At 28.4% G+C, this 23,068-nt stretch overlaps 1 pseudogene; it reads right to left on the bottom strand.

Moving 5' to 3' along the window:
- Window positions 1-3,365: 3,365 nt before the first annotated feature.
- On the bottom strand, window positions 3,366-6,893 carry LOC107909185 (protein SUPPRESSOR OF MAX2 1-like; annotated as a pseudogene).
- Between the last annotated feature and the right edge of the window lie 16,175 nt (window positions 6,894-23,068).

Genomic DNA, 23,068 nt, shown 5'->3' with positions numbered 1-23,068 from the left:
TCACTTGGAGAATGATCAAAGACATAGCCGTGGAAAACCTTATATCAAACATGAAAAGCGGGGTGAATTACTAGATTTTATGATGTACGTTGAAGATGATCCGTTGAACAAAGACACGTTCAAAAGCATTGCACAATTGCCAGCCGACCCAAACTTATCGATTGTATTGAAGTTTTTTTTAAGATAAACTATACAATTAGTCACAAAATTCCGTCATTGAATTTAAGTCATAATTTGGTCATTGAATTATTCAAAGTTTTCATTTAAGTCATTAGGATGTTAAAATTGATGTTATATGACTTTCTTTATTTGTACTGCTTGCACTAATCGAAAGTTCTCTTAACCCTTCTTTTCTACAATTTTTTTTATTAAACAACTTTAAACGTCACAAATCTACGAAGTAAAATTCAAACAATTTGTCTCTATTCTTAGGCACTGACTATTAGATCAACTTAGAACTAAAGTATGTTCTTCTACTCGTCAATGAGTATTGATCAACCACACTTGTAGTCAAATCATTGCTTAAAGTTCATTGGCGGAACTTTTTTTTTATAAAATAACAACAACTCAATGATTTTATAAAAAATTTTGAATAGTTCAGTGGCCAAATTGTAACTTTTTTAATTAAGTGATCAAAACGAAAACTTACCATAATTTAATTACTAATGATAGTCTTAGACATTTTCTAATATGAAACTCTTAGTCCAATAAAAAGTTTGGACAATTTCAGAGATGGGTCTAGGTCCAATTACTAGTATTAATGGACTTGGAATCTTATAATATGGTGTGCCAAATTGATTAAGTTTTTTTTTTTCAATTTAATTGGTTGAGTTTAATTCGGCTTTTATAGTTGATTTGACAAAAGTTATTTACTAATATTATTAGGTTTGATGGGTGTGATTTAATTCAGATTGTAGGACTGATTTGATGAACTTTATTGTTAATATTATTAGCTAATTATGATTTTTCATTAAATTAAATCTAAAACTTGAATTAAACACTAAAAAGTTAACATTTTCATCTTCAAATATCAAAATATATAAATTATGTTAAATACAGATACTACATTAAATAAAAAACCACGAATGCCACATTAAAAGAATGTCGAAATCAAATACTAAATTATATATTAAACCTTACAAATAACAAATTGTTATTTAATGGTTTATTTTCTTAATATAAAGTGATCCAACATTAAAGTGCATGGAATGGTAAAAGATTTAATATTTGTTATCAAGTCATCAAATTTACAATTAATCTCGAGTTTAAATCCGAACAATTTATCCCTTTCATTCTTTTTATTAAAAAAAATGGATTAGATTTCAAAAAGTATAATGTCGAATTTAGCTCTCAATATTTATATATTTTTTTATCAATTTTACTTTTATTTTTTTAGATAAATTTGGTCTTTAATCTTTAAAAAGGAGTCAAATAACTTTTTTAATGATATTGGCATAGGAACCCGCGTGTGAGTCCAATGTGTCTGTCCAAGTATATTTCATACTGACATGACACTGTTTGTCTTATTTACCATGTCAACAAATAATTGAAAAATTACAAAATATTCAAAAAATAAAAAAATTAAAATTCAAAAAAAATTATGAAAAGATTATAGACAAATTAGCATGGAGTAGATGTGAATTGCCATGTAGGTTGAAATATTTAAAAATTAATATTTTAGTTGGTATTTTCGTTAAAAACAACAATTCGACTCTTTTTGAAATGTTAATGGTAAATCAAATTCAATTAAAAAAATAAGAGCCAAATTGACAAAAGATGTAAAAGTTAAGTGCTAAATTGACGCTATGCCATCTTAAAATTATATATGAATTTTGATTGAATGCACAATTTCATACATGGACTTTGATTTGGTGCAATTATGCATAAAAAAACTTCGATTTTGCTTCAAATTGTATATATGAAACTTTAATTTTGATTCAATCTTACACAATTAAAAAAATAAATTTATTAATTTATTTTTATATGAGATAAATATAATTATTTATGTACAAACATAAAATGATAATCAGCTTTTTTTAACCATAAAAAATATTAAAATAATTTTTTTTAAGAAAAAAAACCCCAAATTTATGTGGCTAATATGTAAAATTGGATATTATAGAATGTGAGCTTTGCAATTGTATGGCAATTGGCTCTCCCCGGTTAAGTACGTAACCCCTGTGCCCCCACACGTTTTCATACTTTACATATATTTATTTTATAATTTTATATATATATATTTAAAATTAATTATATATTATTACCAATATATATATTCAGGTGGAAAGTCAGATATTTTATAGTGGAGGGCCGGAATTGAATTGAAAACTTTTTGAGGGTCAGAACAGAAAATTTACCAAAATTTTAGAGTTTAAAGAGGCAAAAAGGTATCAAATTAAACTTCATTTTAACGAAAGTTTTTTGTCATTATACTATAAGCTCAGTTCATATATGTATATAGAAAATTAGGTAAAAGCAGCTCTCAATTTTGATATTAAGCAAATTGGTCCATCTAAAAAAATTAGAGCAGTTTAATCTCTATTAAATTTGAAAGTGAGCAACTAAGTACAATTAGCCACGATGTTATCTATACATAATTTTGATTAGTATAATAACAAATTTAGCTCTTGATATTTATATATTTTACGTAAAAGTTGACATAATGTATAAACGTTGCAAGCTAAATTTGTTAAATCAGGATCAAATTCATAGAATGTATAAATTTTGTATGCTAAGTTTGTTATCATAGTAATAGAAAATATGTATAATGACGAAAATCATTAACGTTGTAATTAATTGTTATTAGTTACTCATATTTGAAATTAACAGATTAAATTACTCTATTTTTTTTTAGAGAGATTAATTTGCTTAATATCGAAATTAAGAGGGACTAGAGAGATTTTTTACCAAAAAATTATTATTTAGATATATATGATAAAAGTATCATAAGAGTCCATGTACTACCATCTAGATTGCATTTTGATTATTGAAAAAATAGATAAATTGATCCTTATACATTAGATGAAGTATCAAAATCGTTCCTCCTTTAAAATTTAGCTGCTAAATGCTTGTTTTAGTATATTATATAAATATAATAACAACTTTAATCCTCAACTTTTACACATTTATTCAATTTAATTTTTATTTTCTTATTTTAAACAAACTCATCTTAATATTTCATTCTGTATAGCACCGCATCAACAATGAAACATTGAGCCCCGATTTGTTCCAAATAAAAATATAAAAAAAAATAAAAAACTTTTCCTATAAGTTAAAATTAAATGGAAAAACAATTAGATTGGTTTATATTTTTGAAAAATATAATAAAAAATAATGAAATAAAAATTTAAAAAATGCATATAGTGGAAGCCAATTTCAAGTATTTTATTAATTATATGATAAATAAAATAAAATAAATGCTACATATATATTTTTGTTTTTAACAAAAAAAAAAAGCGAATATTAATAAATATATACCGTTAATCCATCAACGTCTCCCCGCCAAAAATAGTTTGAGTATATTTACATTTCTATCCAACAAAAGTAACAAAATACCAATTGTATCCCCAAATAGCTCTCACTATGAGAACGCATCAAGGACCACCTTGATACTACCAGGCAGCCAATCTCCATGGCTTCGTTCACGGGATTCGTCATCGAGTTCAAGTCGGACAACTAGAGACTCATCTGACACGGGCAATTGTGTTTTCAACCGTTGCAAGCTCGGAACCAATGTTTTCTCTATCCATTCTTCTAATCCGATTCTACCTATCCATACACCACTCGTAATCTTTTCTAGAGCGTCATCTATGATCTCGATCAATACCCTTTCCCCGATAATGCTGGAAAATCTTTTTGTTATGTTGTTTGACATGTTGCGTCTAATGGGACCGAAGTCGACGGGTTTAAAGAAGATTGCATCGTCGACAGAATCAAGCAGTTCACGGGATATTGATGATGTTGAGTTGGATGATAGCCTATTAGCGAGGCCATGTTCTTCATGGTTGGCCGTGAGATCGCTCGAGTTGTGTGATCCATATTCCACATTAGTCACCTCATTAAGATCGAAAGATAGGTGTGAACCGGTACCCTTCCTTGGCTTTGTTGTTCGGCTTGCCTCATGTGCCAACAAGCTCGACGCTTTGAAGTTTTCTCCGAAACAGATAACCTTAACTGCCAACCTCCACTTGCGATACGGGTGAGCTTCTTTTCATCCAGGGAAATACCCTTTGATGAGAATTTGAGATTATCTGGCAACCAATTTGCAGTGAGAATAAAAATAACATTTCCGAGACTGATCTCGCGACCGTGAGAATCAGTGAGTCGGCCTCTCTCCATTGCTCGTTTTATGCCACCTCTAACTAACACATTTGCTTCGTCTATATCTTCAAGCATTACTACCGAGAAAGGATTCCTCTTAACAGCCTCTGCTATTCTATCCAGCACAGTTTTACCACGGAAACTCAAATCGGGTTCCCCATCATCACGTCTCGAGCCTAGACCTATCACCACGGGATCAGCCCCGCATACTTGATTTGAGAGGACCGACGCCATCTTCTTCTTGCCAACCCTGTCGGGACCGGCAAACAATAACCAGACATCACCCTTTGATCCAGCACCCCGTCGTTTTCCATTGTCTAGTTTACACCGCGTCACTGCTGCAGCCACCGCAGATGCTGCATCCTGCTGCCACCACACCTTCTCGGTTAGACCTTTAAGGAGTTTCTTGAACGAATCAGCATCTAACGCGTTTAACAGTTTGTTGCTTTTCAAATCCTGTAACTTGCTCCATGGTTCGGAAGGTGGGCAGCCCAAAAAGTCCCTCACACACTCTTTATGTGTTCTTTCAAGTTCGGTCTCGGTTATCTTTGGCCGTCCGAGAACAAGGTCTGTTCTTACCGGACTTCCAGGTTGGCTAGCTACAAGATTCGGGATCCGTTGCAGTGTCTCCCCACTGCACCTGTTTAATGTTAATTTGGGCTGGAAAGGCACCAAACTCGTCATAGAAAGAGCCATAGGAGCAAACTGGTCAGAGATTAAACTGGATTGATGAAATTTCGGGTGTAGATGCAAGCAAGTATCATTCCATTTCTTCTGGAGTTCTTGAATCTTCTGCTTCAAAAATCAAAAGTATATGTATACATATATATATAGTTGTTATGCACATATTTACACAAAATATTCCAATAAGACTTGTTTTTTGTTTAACTTGAGATTGTTACCTGTGCCTGATCATCATGGACTCTTGCATTCTGCAACCATTGCGGCAATGCCGGCTGAGTTGATTCAGAATTAGCATCAGACAATGGTTTCTCGAACTCCTTGGCTGCTAAAAGTTTGGCAACCTCTTGTTCGTAATCCTGCATGCACTGTGGACAACATCCTTGTTTTCGGGTAGGGTCGAAGTTCTCCAAGAGTTGCCTAGGTCGAGCAGCTTTAGTCACAAACCCATTCATCGAGGATAAGGACTCAACAGAACCGTTAAGGATCCCATTGCTCCCAAACCTGCTATCAAGCATATTATCCAAGTTAATATGAAGATTAAACCTAAAAAGGGCTCAAAATTTGTAAGAACAAATGACCTTGAAAGCATTTTAGAAGCAATAGGAACAGCTTGCAAATCCCAATCATTCTCCATTGAAGGATAATAAACTTGGCACCTCAAATAAGTTTCACAAGTAGCTGTTCCAATCAACCATAGTCTCCCATTACCTTCTCCGAACCGCTGCAACTTCGCCATCTCCGCCACCGCAGCAGCACCGCCTGGTTCCAGTAGAGACCGCCGTTGAGCCCCGATCGGCTGGTTACTCTCTACTAACCATTTCAAGTCACCCAAATCAAGAATGATCCCTCCACAATCTAAATTCCCAATCTTGGCTCCAATTTGAGTGCCTAATTCCTTGATTTTTGCAACCATTTGGGGTTTATCCAATGCCAAATCCTTCCATAAATGAACCACTTCAACGTTTTTAAAAATCCCATCAATTTCTTTACCTTGAATCATCCTTAAAATCTCTTGAACCATCGATTCCGGCGCGGGTTCGCCCACCAAAACCGGGTTCCTTTTCTTTCTCTTCGTCAAAATATCAAACACCTTTTGGACATCTTCATTCCTTTGATGCCCTGACTGGCTGTCTGCCTTTTGTTGTAACCTCGGGTTCAGATACAAATTCCGGTTAACAGAAGGGGCGGCAACGGCCGGTTTGAACCCGAGACCGATTGTCCTGGTCGGATTCTTTCCGTTCAAGGATTGTTCAATGGCGGATTTAACTGCTGGACTTGAAAAACTAGATTCACTCATTACTCTACTAACGCTTGGATCATCGAGGATCGATATAATCAACTGTTCTAATTCAACTTTAACAGCCAAAAGCGGTTGCTGTTGTTCGGGACACCCACGGCGTTGATGGGCTTGAGCGCGTTTCAAAGCAGCCATCAAAGCGTTTGAAATCGGCGGGTCGAGTCCGGTGCCACCATTGTCGGCGTTTTAAGAAGTTGGGAGACGTTCCAACGCCACACTGAAACAAAGCTCCAAAGCTCGACACTGTAACGGGTGGGATGAACTCGGGTGTGATTTAATACACGCTTGGCGAAGGAATCCGGCGGGAGACGATAGAAGCATTGCCGCCACATGAAGCGGCGTCGTTTGGCCGTGGTTCCGACGGCTTGCTTCGGCTATTGAATGGTTTAACACGGTTGCCGCCTCCGGCGTAAGTGTTTGTTGGATCGTACTTAACCCAACTCTCATTTACGTTAAAAAGAATTGAAAGGAAACCACAGATGAAAGGTTTAAGCGATTAAAATCTTTGGGCTTTCTTTATATTTTCACAGAAAATAAGAACAAAAAACAACAAAAAATCGATCTTTATTTCAAAAAAATCTCCATTTTTCCTCACCCATTTTTTCTTTCTCTTTGATTCATCAATAACTAAAAATATCAAGCTCAATTTAAGTGAAAGGATTTAGACTTTATCTCCTCACCACCATCCATAAAATCGGGTAAAAAGGTAAAATTTGAAGAGAAAAAATTGATCTTTTTTTTAAAAGGTCGGCTGAAAGGTACATGGAAATATGTTTGATTTTATCAGACAAAAGGAAAAGGTCAAAAAGAAATTCTGGAAAATTGAGAATTGGAAATACTTTTTCACTTTGCAAAGATTTCTCAAACTATACTCTTTTCTATTTTTTATTAATTAAAATTTTTAATTAAAGTTTCGGCTTTGAATTTTTTAAATATAAAAAACAGGTTTTAGAGTGTTTGACCTCTGTTTAGAGATCCAACTAGATTGATCTCATCGTGCACAAATGTACACTTGCGAGTTTTAGTTTAGATCATTTTCGATTTTTTATCTATATGTTGTAATATTTTGATTTACTTAAACATGTACTTATATTTGTAAAAGTTCGGTAAAAACATCATGCGTCTTTACATTAAGAGATAGATTATATTTTATCTCATTTACTTAAAAATTAAATAAATTAATCTATATGTGTTATTTCAAATAATAATTTAACTCTTAATATAAAAATCTTCATAATATTTTTATTGTTAAAAAAATTCAAAATTTAATTTAATATCCAACATGGGGAAGTTTTAAATTCAACCAAAAAAATTTTGTTGATGTTAAATTAATTAATAAAATTAAATTCATGTATGTTATGTTGAATAATATGAAGTTTAATGTTATTTAGATATAGAATTTTAGTCGTGTGAATAGAGAAAATAATATTATAAATATTTTGTTTATTGTCTACATCCTATAGATTTAATATGAGGGAAAAGTTAAATAATAAAATTAATGCATATGGTTTGATAAAGAATTTATTTAAAAATATTGATTAATAATTATTTTAATTCTTAATTTAATACATTGTTTTAATATTTATTTTTCTATATTTTCTGATATTGATTTAATCGACATCATTACAAACAAACCAATTCAAGCAATTAAATAAATAAATTTTAATTTGATATAATTATACATATGAAATTTTGATTGTAATTTAAAATATACATAAATTCTTAAATTTTATTCAATTGTATAATTTTATTATAATTAATACATCTAAATAATTAGAACTAAAATTAATATTTTAATGTAGGATTGGATTGATAGCTAAAATATATGAAAAGTTTAAAAAATAAAAGTAAGGAATAGATCTTAAAATTGTATATAAATATTGATCAAACGTGTAATTAGATAAATAAATTTTAATTTGATATAATTATACATATGAAATTTTGATTGTAGTTTAAAATATACATAAAATTTTAATTTTTATTCAATTATATAAATTTAAAAAATATATAATACATTAGCTTATTTTTATATCGGCTAAATATAATTATTTATGTATATAATCTATTTAGTTAAATGATGCTTGTTAAATACATAAAATTTCTTAATTTATTTGTGATATTTCTCATCTTAAATTATGTTATTTATGTTCCTAATTGTATTATTTATACTTATATTTGATTTATATTTGATTTAGGAAATAATTGGAGAAAAAGAACTTTATTTTTGTCAAGTTTTTTGTGTATTAAATTTTCAACACAGCGCAATTCTAGTATTTTCACCATGACTTGATCTACAGACTTCTTTTATGGGCTCATAATATATTGATTCAAAGGGTAAGAGATCTAGCTAAAGTTATTTCATGGCTTGAGCCCAAAAACATCAAGAAGTCGCCGAAAAATGTCCTGAAAGTTTGACGCGAAAATTGCCAAGAAACCTTGAAAATTTCTATTTTATGTAGTTAAAAGCATTTTTGTACTTTCTCTATTGTATTATTTTTTTTCATTTAAATAGGCATTATTATGTTAAGAGAGGAGGGATTTAGACCAAGCCGTTCTTAGTTTTGTTTTGTTTTCTATATTTTATGAGTTTATAAACCTTATTTTCTAGTCAAAGGTTTTGTCGAAGTTTGATTTAATAAATACATGAGACTTATTTATTTTTTAATTATTCTTTGTTCATTGGTATTCATGCACCTTCTGTTTTAATTACAATTGCTCAAGTTTATCAAATATTTGGTCAGTATTTGATAGCTTAGACTAGTTGCCGAGTCAATTAGAAAAATTAAATATGTAATTGTTTAATTCATTCTAATACTCGTGACAAATTGCATAATTCGTTTATGTCGTAGTTTACAATTATGTAGTGTGAATGTGTGATATAGCTTAAATAAACCTCATTGAGGTGAGTTTGTTTATTAGAATAAGGTGTTTTTAGTTCTTAATGTTGCCAGTAAGTTAAATACTGGGCATTGAGTTATAAAGTTATTTATTGTTTAGGGAAGTAATTTCAAATGAGTTACCTCTTGGTTATTGAATAAGTAAGAAGAGATTAGTTGTCCAATGTTGAGTCAGCAACTATAACTAATTTATTAAATGACCGAATCTATAAATCAAATGGAGATTTTACCCTTAAAGCTTTTCCCCTTGTCCGAAACTTTTAATCGTTACTTTCTTCATTTTAATTTTTTAATTTGAATTTAATTTTTGTTTTTACAAGACCCCTTTTTTATTTACTTTACTTGTTTTTGTTTAAGGAATAAATTTATTACCTATCTTTATGGATATGACTCTACTTGTTGCTTTCGGCTAATTTATATTTTCAAGTAGATTTTTATTTTTGTAGATCTCGACAACCTATCAATGCTATGTTGATAATTATGTTAGTGGTTTGTAAAAATTGAATCAAATCAAAAATTTATAAATAAAGCTGCATAAAATTAAAGATCATATATCATTTTACATATTTGACAAAAGTTCATTTTTGAGATTTATCCCAAAAAAATAGACCAAACTTTTAAACATTTTTCACTAACACAAAAAATAAAAATCTTGATTTTTTTCATGTACATCATCCAAGATATTACAAAAAAAAATTACAAGCAAGTTTAGAATGAATCAATATTCATATTGTGGAACCAAGATAACTATTTGCCCAATTTATTTCGAATTTTATTTTAAAATATTACTAAAAATTTTATTTGTTTTTAAGATTTTTAATTTTTCTTAAATATTTGTTTAGGTGGCAAAATGTTATGTCAACATTATATAAATGTAGCCACATGTTATCGTTTAAATGTTATGTCAATCACATTAAGAAAGCTTAACAACCAAACTCAGTCAACATTTTACGAGAGGCTTGATTGAATTATTCTTTTCAATTTTAAGAGTTGAATTGGAAGTAAATTTTTATATAAAGAGTTAATTAATTTTTTTAATTAAAACTTTTTATTGGTTTTTTTTCCTTTTCTATCAAAAAGCTTAAAATTAATTTTCATGATAAAAAAATATTATAAATTATAATAATCAATCAAATTGTATATATATTAGGAGAAGGGACAAAATTATATTGAAAATCAAATATATAATATTTTTGCCAATTAAATACCAAATAATAATCGGTTTTGAATATGTGGTTTTAATTTTCAAAAGACTTATATGCTTTGTCCTTAAGTGTAGACATATGTGAATCTAGAAGGTGGGATATAATTATATTAAATTTAAATTCAACTTAAAATAGATAGTTTGTATTTTTTTTCAAAAAAAAATATTTATTATATATATCTTTTGGGTAAGGAATTTGTTGCTATTGGTTATCGACAAAGAGAAGAAGATGTTCGAGAGGAGAATCGGTTCATGTATACTAGGAGGTGAGCCTGTGAAAGGAGAAGGAAATGAGAGAAGAAAAGAGATGGATGTCTTAAGGTTAGTCTTTGATACCTCATGCACTCAGGTTTATATAAATTGTCTCTCTTTATCTTATAGTGCCACATTATTGACAGTATGGAGGTTTGCATGATTGTGTAGGCGGTCAAGTGTTAGTGTCTTTACAGGTCAGTTGTCGTCATAAAGTGTACTATGTGATATTAATTTGATATTCTTGTTCTTGAGGTCATATAAGGCAGTTATGTCTAAGTGCTCTTAGCGAGGGGTGCATGACGGACCATCTCTAAGGTAATTCCGTGGGGGCCCCTAGAAGGTCCCTAACTAACCGTTCTTCACAAATGATTTGCTGTGGACTATTCGATAGCTTGACACATGTTGTGTTTTGGTAAGAGTACAATAGAATTTAATGTCTCATAAGTAAAATTTCGATTTCGAGTATTGTGATTAATAAAATAATATTAATTTTATTTCTAATTAAGAGATTCAATCTTATTCGATTTCAAATTTAATCAAAATTTAATATGACGGAAAATATGGACAACACTCAGCAAAATTGCTTTATAAGTACAATGATGGCATTTTTTTGGTAAGATAGCCAAAAAAATAATCAAAAGCTAGTGCAACTTGTCTGAAATTTTACCTATGCTATACATCTAAATGTAGCTTCATTTTTTTTCTAAGTAGGTAATAATTCATAAAAACAAAAAGCATAAATGACTTATTAATTAATTGGTCCAAGGGATACCCATAGTTGGACGGTGGCAGATGTTAAAATGATGGAAGTACAATTATTTTTTAGTCCCTATTAAAAATTAAGAATTAAGAATTAAACTTTAATCTTTGATTTTTCTTTTGTTAAATGAAAATTTTCCAATTTTGGTTCTACCCAAAAATTAATAGTTCTATTTAAAACTATCTTAAATTTTTTTAAAATTTATATAATTTTTAATTTTTTTTAAAAAGGAGGAGGAGGGTGTTTTGATAAAGAAACAAAAAAGAAGGATATCATAAAGTGAAGTGTCTAGAGTGTCGTCTCCCAAAAAGGGTCTTTAGAATTATATAGAAGGAGATTTTCGGGTCAAATTTCAAGTTAAATTATGATATATTTTATTATAATTGTATAACATAATTCATGTATTTATATATTTTTTCTAATTTTATGCATAATAAATACGTTTAAGGTAATTTTTTATATAAATTATATGCACCTCTCTTTTTAGACTTTTAAGATTAGTTAATATAACAATGGAAAGTGGCTTTGTCTTCATGGACGGAAACCAAGGGCACGCCGGTGGCCGTCCTTCCAAAGTTCTTATAAAGTTAAATCATACATTAATTTATGTAAGTAAAAAAAATTACAACTTTAGAATATAATGATTAACTCCACTATAATTAAAAATTATATTTAATAAGTATGAAATTCGATCAATGAGGACTTCGATCTAGAGGTGAAGTCAGAAATTATTGTTTAAGGGTCAGAATCGAATTATGTATTTTTATAGAGTTAAAATATAATTCATCATTATATTAATTTATATATTTATTATTTCGAGGACTAATGTATAAATTTTAATAATGGGATAAATGTGATATTTTTCAATTTCAGGGCACCTTCAGCCTTGGCCCTGCCATCCCCTTGATGTTCCCCCTACTTAGGTCAAATCAAGGTTCAAGTTGCGGAAATTTTTAGGTCTAATGTTTGAATTTCAGCTTGTGTGGATGTGTAGGCTTTCCTGCACATTTATTTTGGTTATAGTTTAGTTAGTTGTTGAGTTAATTATTCAATTAAGTATTTATAATAATTGACTTTGATTGGACTAGTAATATAGTTGTAACTTCAAAAAAAACAAGTACGAAATTTAGCCCATCGTATTTTAATTTTGAAATTTAGTCCCTAGACTCTTTTGATTTCATAATTGAAGTCCAATTAATTACGTAATTGGCTCACATGGCTAACTTAAAACTTTGTTGAAGCCGTGTTGTTTCATTGAAACAATGCCGAAGAAGCAAAAAACCCTAGATTCAAAATTAGAAATTGCACAACTCGAGATTTAATATTTTTATTTGATTATTCAATCAATCATGCATGTAATACTGGTCACATGAACAATTTTTTCCTGAGATTAAAAATAAAAAACACTAAATTTAAATATAAAAAAATACAAAGATTGTAGGCAGAATTAAACCAAAAATTAAGTACCATATTTTTTCCTCCAAATTGAAAAATAGTGGTTTCTGTCACTATTTTTCTTTATCAGATGAATTTTGTAAAAGCACCAATCAAGCAAAAGATTATCCCAGACCCCTTTTTACAATTTAAGAAATCACTTTCTAAAAGGAAGCAACTATATAAGAAGGAAAAATAATGTTAGATGTTAGATGTTACTCCAACAAAAAAGTTTGATTTATTTTTTCAATCAAAAGTTTGATTATTATTTCGTACATTGATAATGGGGTTTTTAACTATATATATATATATATTTGAGCATATTAAGCACAAATACATTAAGAATCGGAATGATTTGAACTAAAATCGACCCATCAGACTAAAACTCACATATGATAATATCAATAGAGGAATTGGAGAACCTCACATGACAATTACGCATGGTGAAACTTGAATTTAAATATTCAAAAATCCAAAACCTAACTTTTGCCAATAATAATAATGAGGCACGATCAAAGTAAAATAATAATTATTTTTAAATACTAATTAATAGGATTTAAATCATATTAATGTAATCCTTCCCAAATTGTAACTTGACTCGCTGGAATAGTCCTTAATGATTGTATGGTTAGGGAAGTATGGCCCCATCAAAGGAACTCTCCATTATTCACGAGTTTAAAATATATTATAAGTCTTTATATTTTTCATAAATTTGAAATTTAATATTTTTATTTTTTTTAGGAATTTAGACTTATTTCTTTTCGTATTTCAAAATTTAGATCTAATTATTGTCACTGTTAAAATTATTTTGTTAAATTTAAGTTCATTACAATATAATTTTTTAGTTACATGATTATCAAGTGACTTTTTTTTATTTCAAAATGTTATATAAACAAATTTAACCAAAAAATAATAAAAACGCTGATGATTGGACCCGATGAAATTTTAAAAATAAGAAAATTAAATTCTTGAAAATAAAAATATAAAGAGTAAATTCTAAATTAATGAAAAATAGAGGGACTTATGGCGTATTTTAACGTATTCACAAACGAAAAAACTACAAACTAGAAGATGTTAAATCCCCACTTCCAAAAGCTTTATTTGAAAGCATGTGGCATCTATATTTTCCCCTTTACAACTTGTGGAATCCTTAAAAGGCTTAAAAGAGTTACCAACAATGGAAAATCCCACTTTGAGGAAGGTGAGGAAAAAGCTACACTTTTCCCCTCCCAATAATGGTGTTGAAAATTAGGGTTTGTAGCACTCACTAACAATAGTCTCTTTTACTTTACACTCAAGCATATATTCAACTTTTATTTTTGGAGATATCAAGGCAGCTGCTTTCTTAGAATGATTAACCCTTTTGGGGTACATATGTGCAAGTAAAAGATGGCCTACGTGTGCATTGATGTGTGCTTTTTGGGTTTAGCTATAAAGATTTGTTTAAAAAAAAAAGACAAATCTTAAGTAGTCAATGGGAAATATTAACCAAGACACATGTTAAGGCATATATGGGAAAATTAGGTGGAGGTTAAATAAAATGAAAAATTAAATACTGAATTATATAGCATCCGTGATGAGTTGATATTAAGAAGAGTGATACTAGAAGCAGACGGCTTGGATTATGACAGCATTAGATTTTGTTCGTGGAAAGAGTGAGGTGGATTATGATAGTGTTGTTCTACAAAATGTTAAAATAATAGTTGTTAGAGATTGGGAAATTGATCTCAAACATGTGTTTCGTGAAGGAAATTAACTAGCGGATAGTATGGCAGCATGGCTTTTAATCTTGAATTGAGTCTTATTGTCTTCCCATAACCACCTGATGCAATTCTTCAAATTCTACATGATTATTTAGATGGTTTTATAGTGCTTAAAATGGTTGTAGTTTAAACACGGGTGGTTTTCTACATTTACCAAAAAAAAAAAATTAAATACTGAAATTAAGTTATAAAATTCGTTTGATTTATTTCTTAAAATTAAGTATGGGATATAATTAAATTATTTAATAAATGTAATTTTTAAGATTTTGAAGTTAAAGTATTTAAAAGGATAATGTTAAAAATATATATTTTAAAAGATAAATAGCTTGTTATCTATTTATCATTTTTCACACTTTTTCATTCAAAAATTATGTCATTCAATTTTTTTAATATTAATTTAATTATAAGTTTTTATTATATTTACTCTTTTTTTGATACAGTGCATAAAACTACTTATAGCCCCTTCTTAACCTTTAAAGAAGAGGATAATGCACTTCAGCGCACTCAAACGCATATCCTCCTACACTGACAATAATACCGATGCCAGTCGTATTAATACTCAATCTGCAATCACTTTATTTTTTTTAAATGTATATTTTCAATCTTGAGCTCAATTTTTTCCTCTTGATTTTGTCAAATAATTTGGCGTGAAGTTTTTCTACATGTGGTGTAGCATATACGCCTCATGACAAAAAGTACACATCTCAAAAAATAGAAGAATTAAAAATGATTAAATCCACCAAAAAATGCATAGTAAAAGAACTGTTCATAAATTTTACCTATAATATAAATACTATATATATAAAGCTTTCTATTAAATTGATGTCATAAATTAAAAAACACCAAATCATTTGGAGAAAAATAAAATATTTTAAAAATAAAATAAAATCTAATGACCTATTTTCTCCCCATTTAGAAAATCAATATATGATAATATATTTCAAAAATGAAAAAAAAAAAAACCTCCCTCTCTCTCTAGAATAATTATTGGGAATGGAAATCATGAACTCTAAAAGAAATAATTTTCCTAACAGGAAAAGAATATGATTAATGCAATTTGAACCCATGTCACATTTAAAACGATAAACACCCTAAACCATCAAACTAATACATAAAGTTCCAAATGAATCAATTTTTATACACTAAATCATATTTTAATTAAAAAAAAGAATTGAGTGTGGTTATATATATATAGATATTCTTTTCAAATGAATTGAGGGTTAACCATATTACATAATTACAATTCATAAAATTTATGAAGGGCCTACCAATACGAGTATAGTCCACTTCCAAATTTCAACTACAAATCATAAATGCAGATTTGGTTTTCATGCATGAGATGAGTCATTGTCTCAAACCTAAATAAAATTGAAATGTTATGACTTAAAATTAAGTACCTTTGAAAATATTTGAGGCTGCATTTGGAAGTATGGGTCGTATTCATGTGTCAAAACTGTGATGAAAATGAGGCTATTCACATGAATTATATGAAATATCATAAGGGGAATCATATTTTTTAATTAATATGATCATTATTTTGATGGTGTTTTTTTTTACTAAGCGATCACGTTATGTTGTATATAAATATTTGTAAAGGTCAGTTTACCATTACTTTTTATAAACACATTTAGGATAAAAAATACTTTTAAGATAAAAGTATTGTTAAACAATATGTTTTTAAAATTTTCAAAAGTATTTTTGATAAAAAAATAGAAGCAAAAAATTTGAACTTTTGCTTAAACGTATTTTTTAGCTCAGAAATACTTTTGAAAAACAATACTAATTTGACCCTAAATCTTAAGTACTCTACAATCGCGTTATACATAATAGGTTATTATTGCAGAAGTCCCACAAAAAATCATTTTACTTAACCTCAAAGCCAAGGACGGTACTAAGGGGGCAGACACAAGCCTTGTCCCCTCTCCTAAAATGGTAAAAAAATTTAATTCCTGTAAAATTTTTAAGTTAATATAATGGTTAAGTTGTACTATGACCCCTTAAAATAGTAAAACTTATTTATAATCTTTTTAAAATTTATGAAATAATATGTTAATAAAATAATAAAATTACACGTTGATTTTCTTTAAATAATATAATTTAATCTTGGCCCCTAAAAGAAATTTCTAGCTTCGTCGCTACTAAAAGGACTAAAGAAAATAGAAGAGGATTTTCTCTCTCTTGTTTTTTCCATTTTCTTTTCCTACCGAAGAATCTCCATATTTTGGAATCTTGTAAGCACCATGACGAACTCATTTTCTTAGAGAAGTTCGCAGCTTTTCCCCCTTTTCACCATACTTTTGAAATCATTTGATATTACGACTTTTCACTTATTTAGAATAAATCGTCCCCAAATTCTTAATCCAAAATTTATATCAACATATTACAAATTAAAAAAAGAAAGATGTTATAAACAGATAGATCGAACTCTAAACCTAACGTGAATTAAATACTAGTGACATGATTCAACTATTTTGATGGATTTTTTTTATTCAACTATTTTTTTTATTCTTTTTAGGTTTCAATCTAGTTTTGATTAGTTTATTATGTTTAAAATTTAATTATTTTAATTTAATTTCATATAATTTTTATCCTTAATTTTTAATTAATTCAAAAAAATTTAATACTTAATTTAATAAATATTTATGGAAAAAGCATAAAAAGAGTTAAAAGAAAGAAAGAAGAAATACATACAATTTGTGGTGGGCTAAGTTGTGGTCATGGTAGGCTTTGCCCATGTCCACCTAAGTTAGCTAATTTCTTGAGCTTGTAGGTTAGGTTAAGGCCAGCAGATTTAATGCAAATAATATGTCAATATTTTTTGGTGTCTTTATATTTAACATAAGCTCCCGATTAAATTTTAAATAAATGGAATTGTATCATTCGATAAATTCTTTTAATGTTAATTTTTTCATCTAAAAAAATTTAAGATCAAAATTTTATCTAAACATCATCGAATTCTTTATCACTCGAGTCATTTTACATTAGTAGTATGCTTTTAATATTAAAAAACGGTTCAAGAATTTTATACTAATTTGAATAATAAAAAAAGATGTTAATGTCAATTCTTTTTCCGAGGTCGAAATTTAATTATAATTTTTTTATAAATAAAAATATAAGTTTATCATATATTAATTTATAATTTCGTAATTTTTGAAGGGGTAAGATAATTTTTTTTTAATTTTTAAGAGAGCTAAAGTGTAACTTTGTTATATATTAATTTATAATTTCTTTATTTATAAGAGGATTGAATTGAAATTTTTTCATTTTGAGTACCAAAGTGCAATTGTACTATATATTAATTTATAGGTTATTTATTTATAAAAGGACAAGATTGAATTTTTTTCATTTTGGGGCCCTAAGGCTCTTACCTTTCCTCGCTTAGATTTACCTCTAATCTCGATCTAATCACATTAGGTCACATTGTCGACCTAATAAAGAGATAATTGAATAACAGATTTGTCTATCAAATGATGACACATGATTAGAAAAGTCGACCTCATATGCACATTGCTCGACTCTATAGCAAGGGACTCTTCTTCTAGCTTCCTCTTCTTGCAAGAACTTCTTTGACCTATTGCAATTCCTTAATCACTTCATTCTCTATTCACGGCTCTCCTCTCCGTTTTTAGAATGAACCACCTTCTCACGCTAATGTATCGACAATATTATAGATTGATATTATCTAAAACGAATCGTATTACACCAAAATAACCTAATTGCACCAAAAACTCCTATTAAAAACTCTTTAACAAAACATGTTGAGCTTTTTGTCCAACGTGCTGCAAATTTGCGATTCACCTTCCCCAATATATATAAATTGATTCACTAATAACTAACATAATTCGATTGAATCTTAATTAGATTGATATTGATATTATTGTCAATGAAGGAGGACGTGATTTCGAGTGCGTTGAAACACATTATCCTCCTATTTAAAGGTTGAAGAATAATTATAAATAATTTTGAATATAATATAAAAAAAAGATATTATAAAAACTTAGAAATTAATATTAAATAAATTTAAAAACAAAACATTTGTGATGTCAAATTTGACATTGACAACTACGTAGCAACCCACTGTTTTTTTTAATGGACCCATTTTATAGTGGTTTTTCTGTATACAGCAATTTATGGGTGTCAGTTTATAGGATAAAATGAATTTATTTATTTTTTGTGTCACCCAAAGTTGACTTAAGGTGTCCTAACAAAGAATGATTACGAAGCAAACAACCCCACTTTTCTAGTGGTTAAAATACGTATGAGGTCCTTATATTAGAAGATATGAATCAAATTAGTCCCTCTATTTTTAAATGACTGAATTAGTCTTTATACTATTAAAAAGAATCAAATAAGTCTAAAGAGTAACATGGTTAACATTTACGATTCGACTACAGTTTAATTTCAAACAAAAGATTTTTATTTATAGAACCATAAAAACTTTAACAATATTAACTTTATTAAATAATAAATGATATTTTTTAAACAATAGATATCAACTCTATTCCAATTTGACCTTATTTGATACTTTTTAATAATAAAATGACTAAATTAATCCATTTACTAATTGAGAGATTAATTCGATCTAATCCTTATAATACAGAATTTCTCAGATATATTCACCCTTTTCTCTCCTACATCTAGCTTCAATCATGCCATTGGTTGTGTTTTTTTAAACTACTTCAAATGGGATTCAACTATTAGTAAATTTATGTTTTGGTCATTCAACTTCAAAAAGTTATAAAAGTAGCCACTAAAACTATTCAGAAGTTTTCATTTAAGCTATTGAGTTGATAAATCATTGTTGTATGATCTATTTTGTGACATTTTTTGTTCACGTCGATTGCATCAATCGAAAGCTCACATCCCCTTCAATTTTACAATTTTTTTTAATGAAACAACTTTGAACTTCACAAATTTGTTAACCAAAATCCAAATAATTTTATTCTTCGATCTCCGACACTAATTGTTAGATCAACTTAAAACTAAAGTATTCTTTCTCTACTTGTTAATGCATACTAATCAAGGGTGGAGAGCCGACCCCTTAAAATAGAAATTTTCTATTTTGGTCACTTTATAATTTATAATATTTAAATTAGTAATGGTAAAATTATACTTTGTCCCCCTAAAATGATAGAATTTTGATTTAAAATTCATAAATTATATAGTCTATCAAAATCGTAAAATCTTCTCTTGGAACCTACTAGCCGAACTATTTTTATATAAAAATACTTTAATAACTCGATAATTTAAATAAAAACTTTTAAATAATTTAATGACTATTTTATAATTTTTAAAAAATTAAATGAATTTACATTTATAAAAATTGTTTATGCAAATTGGAGGAATTGTCAACATTCTATTTTGATTTTAGAAAAAGCCAAAATAAAAAGAAAATATATAAAAGAATTCCGTCACATGGCCAGCGCAGAAAAATGCCAAAGAAAACAGCAGTGGAAATTCAAATTATGTTTCTAGAAACAAAAAACCAAGCCGACATTTTGGATATGTTAATAAAAAGTTTAAAACAAATTCTCTGGTGCTCCAGAAACGGAATCAACGGTCATTTAGCGCGTGGACCCACCTTCCCTCCAACGCCCGCCATTCGGTTTCCTTAATTACCCTTAGACTAGAACCAACAACAAGTCGTCTTAATTTATAAAAAATAAAAATCATAATAGGAAAGTTGTTATTTATGAATATGGTTATGTAATCTTTTGCTTATTTTAGTTTTTTCACACTAAAAAAATTTGAATTTTTTTTATTTTTTTGTTGAAACGTGAATATTATAACAGTCAATATTGGTTAAGTGGTTTATTTTTGTTAGTTTTAAGAACTCGATCGAGTGTAAAAAAGTCGTAGGAGTTTAATTGATTTGTTCAATTTTGTTTGAGGGCCTTTTATACCATTAATCTTATATTTATTTATCGGGTTAATATAATATTTTATCCATGAACTTTATAACTAGGTCCATTTTAGCACCTATATTCGACAATCATATCTATATTGGCACCTAAACTTGGAAATGAAAAAGTTTGATGACATAGCACTTTAAAATTATATTACATCATTAGTTAAAAGTTGACATGGCATAATATTAGAGTTTTGCGTAATCAAATTTTGACGAAATCCAAATTCAGATATCAAAATAGACTTATCTGCCAATTTCAAATATTAAAATAAACAAAAAAAAATGCAAGTATCAAAGTGGACCTAGTTACTACGGTCAGTTCTGCATTGCTTTTCAAAAGCACTTTTAGCTCCAAAAGCACTTCTAGAAGAAAAGTTGTGCAGAACAAGCTGCTTTTGGCTGAAATTTTTAACTTTTCCTCTCCCAAAAGCACTTTTAATGCTTAATTACTTTTTCACCCCTCCAATAACATAGTATTTTCTCTCTTTTTTTCTTGGTACTTAATTATAAATGTGTTAAAATCATTAATTAAAAATAAAAAAAATATTTTTTTAAATATTAATTACAAATATTTAATAGTTATATTTAAATATTTAAAATATAGTTTATATATTCTAATTAAATTTTATAAATAATTAATATTTATTGCTTAAAAATATTTAAAATTTATATTTTATATATTAAAATATTAACAATAAGTTATAATAATTTTTTATATTCTTACTAAAATATAATAATATTAACTAATTTAAATATTATTTAAATGCATATTTGTCACTTTATAATAACATGTCTAAAATTGACATTTTATTTCTCAATAGTACTTTTTAACAGCAATGCTAAACACTCAAATTTTAAACAAACTTTTCAAAAGCACTCCTCAAAAGCACTTTTTCACAGCACTTTTCAAAAGCATTTTTCAAAAGCATTGCCAAACTAGCCCTAAGTTAGAAGCAAAAAATTATTCAACCCTTATTTATTTATTGTATTGTTTTAATTATTTTAGAATTTATTTAAATTTTAATATAATAATTTATATTATAAAAAATTGTAAACTATTTATATACATTTTAAAACAGATTTATTTGCTCCAGACGTCATCAAACTATGATATTGATCTTCAATCTTCAAAATAGTCTAAATGAGTTTTAAACATATTAGTATTGTTATATCCTCACCATTGTACAACATGTGGTAAGTTGTTAGGTAATCTGAGGACAATTTTCCACTAGAAACAATCTGCATACAAGCCCCCACGAGAAATAGTCCAAACACAACCATTTGTGCGTAGGATGGTCCTTAGATGACCCTTTGCAAACCCTACCCGAATCAACATAGAAACAACTTGCTATGAACCACCTACTAGCTAGGACCGCTCAAATGTAACTGTCTCATACGACCCTAAAGATGAATATGTCAAAGCATGATCACACAATACACTTCATGGTGACAATTGACCTAATATCCCTATCATCTGGTCAACATGCACAAGTGTACAGGGCACTGTACTGCTGACTACAATCGTCTGAGTACCCGGGAGACCAACGATCGCCTCCTCTAAAAACCTTACATAGAAACCTTAGCACACCATCCCTCTCCTCATTACATGGGCTCTCCAACTATCACAAATGAACAGGCACTTCTCTCTACCATATTCTCTTTGTTAGTATTGCATTATTCATATATTTTCATTAGTTTAGTCATACTTAAACATTAAATATCAATTCAAATCTAATGTAAAATATACTTCAAATATATAGACCAATTTATAAATATATGTGATTCGAACTAACATTTTAACACTTAAATTGACGAAAAAACATATAATATTGATACTTTAAACATCCAATCGTAATAGGATATCGTGTGCAAGTAATCTTTTAAAACATTTTTATCACAAAGTATTCACGTGATGCCATGTTTGAACTTGAAGAACAATGATTCTAAGCTTTAGGAATGGGAGAAGGAATCTCATGTAACGCACATGCAACTGTAGAAGAAGAATCTATGCATCTCATTCGCTAGTTTCATCTCAATGTTCCCCATTTGCTGTACATTACTCCCTTTGCTAATTGTTATCCACTAATCTCACTTTTATACTAATATTTCGGGTTATGTTGAAAATATCTCATAAATTCATGTATTTTTTAAAAATTTAAAACTTTACTTTTTATTTTTATTTTTAACAATTTTACATTTTACATTTTAAATTTTAAAAAATAAAGGGATTAAATTCTAGAAAATAAAAATATATGGGCTAAATTTTAAATTTTAGAAAAATATAAAATTTTATGACATATTTTAATCATTTAGCAATTACATCAACTTTGATACTTGTATAATTTTTTCATTACAAAAAAAAGACATAATTGTCAAATTCAAGAGCAAAAATTTATATGGTTAAAATATGGCATAAGTCTCTATACTCTTCACAAATTTAAAATATAATTATTATATTTTTATTTTTAAAAATTTAATCCCTCTACTTTTTAAAATTTAAAATTGAAGTCTAATTATTAATATTGTTAAATTTGTTGGTGTGGCAT

The sequence above is a fragment of the Gossypium hirsutum genome, chromosome A08 (assembly GCF_007990345.1).
Source record: "Gossypium hirsutum isolate 1008001.06 chromosome A08, Gossypium_hirsutum_v2.1, whole genome shotgun sequence".
Lineage (NCBI taxonomy): Eukaryota > Viridiplantae > Streptophyta > Magnoliopsida > Malvales > Malvaceae > Gossypium > Gossypium hirsutum.
The sequence above is the reverse complement of the archived record's forward strand: the minus strand, read 5'-3'. Positions and strand labels throughout refer to the sequence as shown.